Raw genomic sequence first — 8,663 nt, forward strand, 5'->3', positions numbered from 1 at the left:
GAAACTACTTTGTTTGGCCTTCCAAAAGAGGACGATATTCACTTCGTCATGCCTAAAGCTGATCCGTGCTGGTCGCTGAGGAAATACATCAACTTCTCGCCGTGGATCGCCGAATCGGCTTTCACCGTGGACGAAGTGGAGTCCAGCCCGGGGTCGTCACATTTGGTTGCCGCAAGCCCGCCGGCTGCTCCTTCGTCGAATCCGCCGGCCGCCGCTCACTCTAGCCCGCTGTGTGTAACGCTGTGTGTTTCGTTGTGAAAGCGAAACTACTTTGTTTGCCCTTTCAAAAGAGGACACGACTAGAAATCAGTGGTTAAAGGTGGGGTAAGCAATTTCTGGTAGCTTATGTTGACATTTGAAATCACCAAAACAAACACGCCCCTACCCCAAAAGGGTCTCGCCCCTATTTTGATAGCTCCGCCCCACACATACGTACGCAACCCAGGCAACGATTAGTCCGATTACTATAGAACTCCTAATCAGTGATGCTGCCTACACCACAGATCTTTCATGCAAATCGTTCATGCCAACCAGTGACCCATCCTTTCTGAACAGAGTAACGATCAGATATTCAACAAATAAAAAGCCTAAATATCTGCCTTCTTTTATTGCTCAAAACTGTCATAGATCTCTGGATTATTCATAATAACGGTTCGTTGCTCACAGCAAGTGGTTTGAAGTCCAACAGTAATTGCCTTAAAATGTGTTGAAGGTGAATTTGTTACAGAAGCGCCGTTTTGATGGCTCTAGCGGTGATGCTTTTAACGGGGATGGATTTAGAGAAGCAGCCTCTCAGAGAGGGGTTTTGGCATGCTGACACTTTAGCATCTATAGCTGTTAACCTGTCAGCACACTAAAACCCTCTCAGAAAAGTTCCATCTGTAAATTCATCCCCTTCAAAGCACTGTCACTAAAAATATTAAAGCTAAAACAAAACAAGAAAACTCACTAACCGACACTAAAAAAAATGGTGTGTTTGAGTTTAGACTGTGCACCCTCCATCTTAAAGCTTGTATAAGGGAAATGAGCTTGTCCTCTCTGAAACCTTGGCTGTGAGTAATGTATGTTTACATGCTCCATGACCTCCTCTTGAATTAGTCAGCGGCCCATTTCTGTTCCCTTAGAGGCGGACAATTCTCCTTTGTCCTGAATGTTTATCTCTTTGGTGATTGACCTTGGGTTGTTGTGTCCTCTTGGGATGAGCCCACCCCTCTGACTCCCTTGAGTAAAACCTGCCTTTGTGGCCACATTATTAAATGGTCAGAGGTGATGTGTATTAGTGATGTATTAGTGTACTACATTTTCTAAAATATGAACGTGTTTTAAATAGGCTACAGAAATTGAATAAACTGTAAATTAAAATATTAAAGTTATTCAACAAAACATTATTTAGTCAAGAGCAGTGAGGGATTTTCTCTGTCTTTTGTTGTTTGATTAACATTAATGACAGACGGCACAGCTTTATTAGGCTGCTGCTGTCACAAGACCTATTTCACAGATCCAATACTGATACACATGCGTTTTCTTTTCCAATTGTTTACATTAACTTAACACAAAACCGACAGTGCTTATGAGGATACTCGCGAGGACGGCAATTTTGACGTCATTTTGTGTGTATTTGGCCACTTAAGCGGAACAAGCTTTAAGCACTTAAGCGCAACAAACTCAATTTGACCGCAGCGCGCGCTTTGGATGTTACACAGAAAAGCGCCTCTGGAGCGCGCGGGTACAGAATGGCTTAAAAAGACGTGAAAATAATACATTTTTGTGACGATGCAACAATGACCGATTAGGCAAGTGACAATTGTCAACTGTCCCGAAACACGAGCTAAAGTCTTGTATCGCAGCATGCAGCAGCCAGCAGCTCTAGATTCGCCGATGTGAAGAGAAGGTCAAAAACAGAGGACGCGGTACAGCTGAATCACTCACGCTGTTTTCAAATGACTGATTTGATCTCATGGTTTGTGTGGATTTATTTACTCATCTAACCTACACACTATATTGAATAAATGTTTTGCAGCAATTTCTCTTATTTTAAAGTCGAAAGCTGTTTAATGAGAGTAATGCGATATATGCGCAATCCTGCATCCTGAAGACCTGATTAAACATAATTCTATTATACAGAGAATTGTGAAATAGATTTCCATGACTTTTCCAAAACGTTCTGGTTTTATTTATTTTTCCAAAAGTTTTCCACGCCTGGAAATTGCGGTTTTAAAATTCCATGACTTCCAGGTTTTGCGTGACCGTACGAACCCTGAATGTGACGATCAAGTGCGGGTCGGGTGCGGTTATCTAAATCAGAGAAAAATATAGGTGCGGGCAATTGGCGGGTGGATAATTTATTTAAAGCTGCGGATTCGGGTGACGTTTTAGCTCATCCGCGCATTACTAATGTGTATACTTTCTGTACCTCTGCCCTGTCCCACAGATTCCTAGCAGTGAGGCGGTGCCCAGGAGGTCTTGGGGTGGAAGAGGAACTGCTTTAGATGGATCTTACTTGGACCTCCCTTCATCAGGAAGCAGAACTGAGACAGGCAGGTCAGTGGAGTGCGCTCATTCTTTCTCAATGGGACCGCTCTGTGCACCCTCCAGCAGCGTCCAGAACTCTATGACAGGCACACCAATCACAATTCTGAAGGTGGATGTATTGATCTCAGCTTCTCCAACAGGGAGCCCTCAGCCTGTGATGCCCTAAGGCTGCATGGAGTCTCTGAACCCAAGTTCTCTAATCAGTGCCACAGAATGGTTAATGACAGCGTGTGTGGTGCTAATCGAACTGGTCTAGCGCCACCACCTGGTCGGGAGAACTGGGAGGAGAAACAACGATGTCTGCTCCTGCAGAAGAAACAGCTGGAGATGGAGAGGGAGAGAATTTGAGCTCGGTTGGCTCAACAGGAAGAGAAACTTTTGCTCCAGAACCAGCAGCTCCGCCAGTCATACCTTCAGTACAGCAAGTAAGAGCCTGGCACAAACCATTTGTTTAAAGGGGTCATATTATGTGATTTCAAGTTTTCCTTTCTCTTTGGAGTGTTACAAGCTCTTAAATAGAAGTTCATGCACCTAGAAAGTCTTTCCAGTTCAGTGTACTGTAACCACAAGGGATATGTCCAGCAGTGTTCGGTAGTAATTGACATTATGCCACACATACTGTTGATGCAGCCTAACTTGAATTGAACCATGAACATTGTTTTAATTTGTCTCTTTTGAAGGCTTCAGCAAGTGACCACAGCAGACTTTGAGAAACCCCTAAATGGAGATAGCAGTTTTAATGAGGGTCCACAGTCAGGTTTTGTAATGGATCAGTTGACACACAGGTAAAGCTTGTTTTCAAAATTGCAATGAATGCAGAAAATGGCTGGAGAGATGGCAAAAAAAAAGAAAGAAAAGAAAAGAAAAATAAATAATAAAAGTATTTTTTTTAATTAAAACTTTTATTTAGCAAGGGTGCATTAAATTGATTAAAACTGACAGTAAATCCATTTATAATGTTACAAAAGATTTCTATTCAAAATAAATGCTGTTCTTTTGAACTTTCTATTCATCACAATATCCTGAAAAAAATGTAAAAATGTATGGTTATCAAAAAAATAATAAGCAGCCCAACTGATTTCAGCATCAAGAAATGTTTCTTGAGCACCAAATCAGCATATTAAAATGATTTCTCAAGGATCATGCAACACTTAAGACTGGAGTAATATCTGTTGAAAATTCCAACACAGGAATAATTTTTTTTAACAAATTTATTAAAATAGAAAAGTTATTTTAAATTGTGGAAATATTTCATACTTTTATTGTATCAAATAAATGTAGCCTTGATGAGCAACCCCAAACTTTTAAACAGTAGTGCAGACCAATATCTTCATTCTCTCTCTCTCTCTCTCTCTCTCTTTTATTCAGTAGTGAAATAAAAGGAGAGTCACTCACTTTACAGGGAAATGTTCAACAACCGTTAAGTAACGTACAGTCACAGCAATACACATCAAGTATTGAGCAGCCTGCACCCAAGCTTTCACAAGGTTTCACTCATATTTGAGTTTGATATGTCCACAAGAAATTATGCTGAATATGTTATACCTTTCTGCTATTTATGTTACCTCCTTAATTGGAAATTTGTATCTCTAATTTTCTCCCTGCAGAGATCTCCATTACCAAGAAGGATATGGCCACCTCTCCTGTGGTTCCACAAAGCATCCGGACATCTGCTCTTCCTCCTCTTGGCCTTCTCAGCACTCCACTGGCTTCCAGGTGAGTTAAGGTGTCCCTCAGGGTGCTGTCTACGGTCCACTCATGTTTTCCACTGCCATGGATGGGTTTCTTCATACAGGCATATAAGTCATCCCAGCCTGTCTAGTTCCTGCCCAGCTGTATAACACAACCAATGTGTTTTTACCCACCCTTTCTGTATTTTTAGATGAGCAAAACATTTAATTTTGCCACTTGAAAATTCGGTAACTCAACTACCACTTTTTGTAGAGAGGCTGCTGTTGCAATTTAAAGATGGCTGGGGGCGGGTGTGTTTGAGAGAAGCCACTCTCAGGAAACTCAAAGAAAAGACCCGTACAAGTAAATACAATTGAACAAGTTCAATTCAAGAAGGAGTGAAAAGAGGGAAATGACAGCAATTTTGTCTCAACAGCACAGTAGGGGCCAAGCTTGTGTATTAATTGTGTTCTTGGAGTCCCTGCCTCTGTAATAGTGCTTCTTAATGCACGAATGTGAAAAAGGAGAAGGGGTGGGAGCAGTGATGTAACGGGGAATCTGAATAAAACAGGGAAAAAGTGAGAAGTGAAGGAAGAGAAAAAAAGAGGAAGCTGGTCTGGGCCGAATGCAGTGCAAGGCCTGTTTGATGAGTTAAATGAAGATTTTTGCCGGCCAGTGCTGAGGCTGACAGGAGCCAAGCTGAGTCCCATTAGCTGGCGTAGCAGGGCCCAGCAGCAGGTGTAATTGAACCGAGTCTTCCAGCCGGGCCGAGAACGCGCCTCCCTCAGCTTAATGAGAAAGAGTGAGGCAGTGAATGAATCACTGACCGCTAGCGCGAGACACACTCTGGGATAGGGAAGGAAATTCATTACCGTTTTCTTTTAATGTAGAAAGGTAATTAATGTGACAGCATGTCTTTTTTCCCTCGCCCAACCCCACAGCGAGAGCATGAGCATGTCTCGTTTAATGTGCCATCTCTGAAAAATGCAGATTATTTGTAAGTCATTTGTAAGCCGTATTTCTTCTTTTTTTTTTTCTTGGAGAAAATGTACTGACTTCAGAAGTAATTGCCTTTTTTCCCCCTCTGTTATATGTTATGGTGAATATTTTGCATTAATATGTTCCTTTCTGTCTCAGACGTTTCATTACCGAGCCAGAACTTTTACAGGGGCTGGCAAAATTAGGCTGCTTTGTGTGCAGCTATGAAATTTGCGGGTGGCATACCAAGAGAATGTCAGAACTGACAGGGAATTGAATACTCGCGTATGCATAATATGTACCAGGGAAGTTGAGATGGGCCAAATGTGAACTAAGACCAGGGAAGAGATGTTTCTCTTAATGAACAGTCAAACTGTTGAATTTCAAGTGGCCATTCCGGATTCACCTTTCATTGTGACATCAAGCTGCTTTGAAATCAAAGATACGTGATAAAGGCAATGAAAAGATTTTTAGTTACACATTTTACTGAGTTACACATATTTACTGAGAAAAGTCTCTACTCTCTAAACTAGGTTAAATTGCTGATGGTAGGAAAATTATAAATAAAGAAAAAAAGTTAATTAAAATAATTGATGAGAATAGACCATCAAGTTGACAGTCCAAATATACGTATGACGTGTACATATGACATGCAAGTCATAATTAGTTTTAAAAGGACACATTTGGCTTGGTTGGTAAAGCATCATGGGAAACCTCCCTCGCACACTGATACCAAACATGAACTAACGAGATGACCATGTTTACGCCAACCAGCACTACGGAAAGTTTATGTATGGAAGATAAATATTTTATTGTTGCCCACCATCTGGAAGGTACTTTTGCATTATTCAAAACCAAACCTGATTTGAGGAAATCACTGAAGTTTGTCATTTTACAGTTTTATTTATTTATTTTTTATTTATTTAAGAAGCCAGAGGTTGAATGCCGGCAGGCTGTCTCCTGAACAACCTCAGGTCTGGCCCGGGGTCTGATGCTGCAGGGACATGCTCTCGAAGAACAAGCCAATACCCACAAGCCCACAATAAATCAGTAGACAAGCGCTTTATTACTATGATTTTGCTTAAAGGGATAGTTCACCCAAAAACTTTGTCATTAATTACTCACCCTCATGTTGATCCAAACCCGTAAGACCTCTGTTCATCTTCGGAACACAAATTAAGATATTTTTGATGAATTCTGAGAGCTCTCTGACCCTCCCATAGACAGCAAGGATCGATCAAGGCCCAGAAACATAGCAAGAACATCGGTAAAATAATCCATGTGACATCAGGTGTTCAACCGTAATTTTACGAAGCTACGAGAATACTTTTTGTATGCAAAGAAAACAAAAATAACGACTTTATTCAACAATTCGTCTCCTCCGCGTCACCCTAGCGCCATTAATTGCGTATGCTGTTTTGTGTCAGCTGCGCCACGCTGATATGTTGTTTTCGTTCAAATCAAAGCGTAAATGACGTAAACTGCATATCCGCGTGGCACAGCTGACACATAACAGCATATGCAATTTACGTTCAGTGGATACTGTCCAAAATGGCGCTAGGGTGACAGAGAGCTCTCCGATTCAATCAAAAATGTCTTAATTTGTGTTCCGAAGATGAACGGAGCTCTTACAGGTTTGGAACGACATGAGGGTGAGTAAATAATGATGACAGAATTTTCATTTTTGGGTGAACTATCCCTTTAAAGTAGCTTCGTAAAATTCAGATTGAACCCCTAATGTAACATTGATTATTTTACCGATCTCCTTGCAACGTTTTTGGACCTTGATCGTGTAAGGACCCTTGCTGTCTATGGGAGGGTCAGAGAGCTCTCCGATTCAATCAAAAATGTCTTAATTTGTGTTCCGAAGATGAACGGAGCTCTTACAGGTTTGGAACGACATGAGGGTGAGTAAATAATGATGACAGAATTTTCATTTTTGGGTGAACTATCCCTTTAAAGGAAAAAAGATGCCTTGGGAAAAAAAGCTCAGGTTAATGAAAATGATTATGGATATCTTCTGTCTGCTAGAGATCGTAACATTTCACTCAATCTGAGATGGGTAGTTTTCTTCGATTGGCAGTACAGTCATGGCCAAAAGTTTTGGCAATGACAAATTTTGTGTTTTGCAAAGTTTGCTGCTTCAGTATTTGTAGATTATTTTTCTTTGTAGATTATGCTTCTATGGTATACTGAAAAACAATGATAAGCATATCTTTTGGTCTCATATATGAGTTTGATCTCGTTCTGTATCGCGTATCTTGTCAGTGTCTGCTCTTGCTTGGCCATTTGTTGTGGAAAAAAAAAAGATGCCTTGGGAAAAAAAGCTCAGGTTAATGAAAATGATTATGGATATCTTCTGTCTGCTAGAGATCGTAACATTTCACTCAATCTGAGATGGGTAGTTTTCTTCGATTGGCAGTACAGTCATGGCCAAAAGTTTTGGCAATGACAAATTTTGTGTTTTGCAAAGTTTGCTGCTTCAGTATTTGTAGATTATTTTTAGCATATCATAAGTTTTAAAGAGTCAATATTTATAGTGTTGACCCTTGTTCTTCATAACCTCTGCAATTCGCTCTGGCACGCTCTATGGCATCTGGCAATGATATTAGCTTCTGGGCCAAATCCTGACTGATGGCGATCCATTCTTGCCTTATTAGTTCTCAGAATTGATCACAATTTGTGTGCTTCTGCTTGTCCACTCGCCTTTTGAGGACTGACCACAGGTTCTCTATAGGATTGAGATCCGGGGAGTTGCCTGGCCACGGATCCAAAATTTCAATGTAATGATCTTTGAGCCACTTCTTTATCACTCTTTGCTGCCCTTCTTGACACCAGGCCGTTGTCCAAAAGTCTTGGCCTCACTGTGCGTGCAGATGCTCTCACACTAACCTGCTGCCATTCCTGAGCAAGCTCTGCACTGGTGGTGACACGATTCCGTAGCTGACTCCTCAGGAGGAGACGGTCCTGGCGCTTGCTGGACACTCTGGGACGTCCTGAAGACTTCTTCACTGCAGTCCAACCTCTCTCCTTCAAGTTCTTGATGAGCCGGTAAATGCTTCTTTCAGGGGCAATATTCTTTGTAGCGGTTTCCCTGCATGTGAGGCTATTTTGATGCAAAGCGATGATGGCTGTACGTGTTTCTTTGGAGGTAACCATTTCTAACAAGTACACAATGATTGGAAGCGCTTCTTCCCTCCTTTTATAGCAATCAGCCTGCTCTTACAATCTAATTATTATGATAGTGATTTCACCTGACTAGTACTCATTCACACTTTCACATGTGCTGCTGATATGATTAGTCAATTAACGTTAGCTGGTCATTTTGTCAGGATCAAAAAAACTTTTTTTTGTAAAAAGTTAATTTTTTGGCCAATGAAGCTTTTAGCAATTATTTAAAATGCATCTGATCACTCTACATAATAATCTAGAAAAAATATGAATGAACACCACAACAGTTTAAGCAGCAAACTTTGTAGAAC

At 41.0% G+C, this 8,663-nt stretch overlaps 1 pseudogene; it reads left to right on the forward strand.

Annotated features, from left to right (window-relative positions):
• The window catches only part of LOC107754637 (protein hinderin-like), a 32,429-nt pseudogene that overhangs the window by 17,625 nt on the left and 6,141 nt on the right, over window positions 1-8,663 (forward strand).

Source organism: Sinocyclocheilus rhinocerous, unplaced genomic scaffold, assembly GCF_001515625.1.
Source record: "Sinocyclocheilus rhinocerous isolate Xijiao unplaced genomic scaffold, SAMN03320098_v1.1 scaffold1373, whole genome shotgun sequence".
Classification (NCBI taxonomy): Eukaryota; Metazoa; Chordata; class Actinopteri; order Cypriniformes; family Cyprinidae; genus Sinocyclocheilus; species Sinocyclocheilus rhinocerous.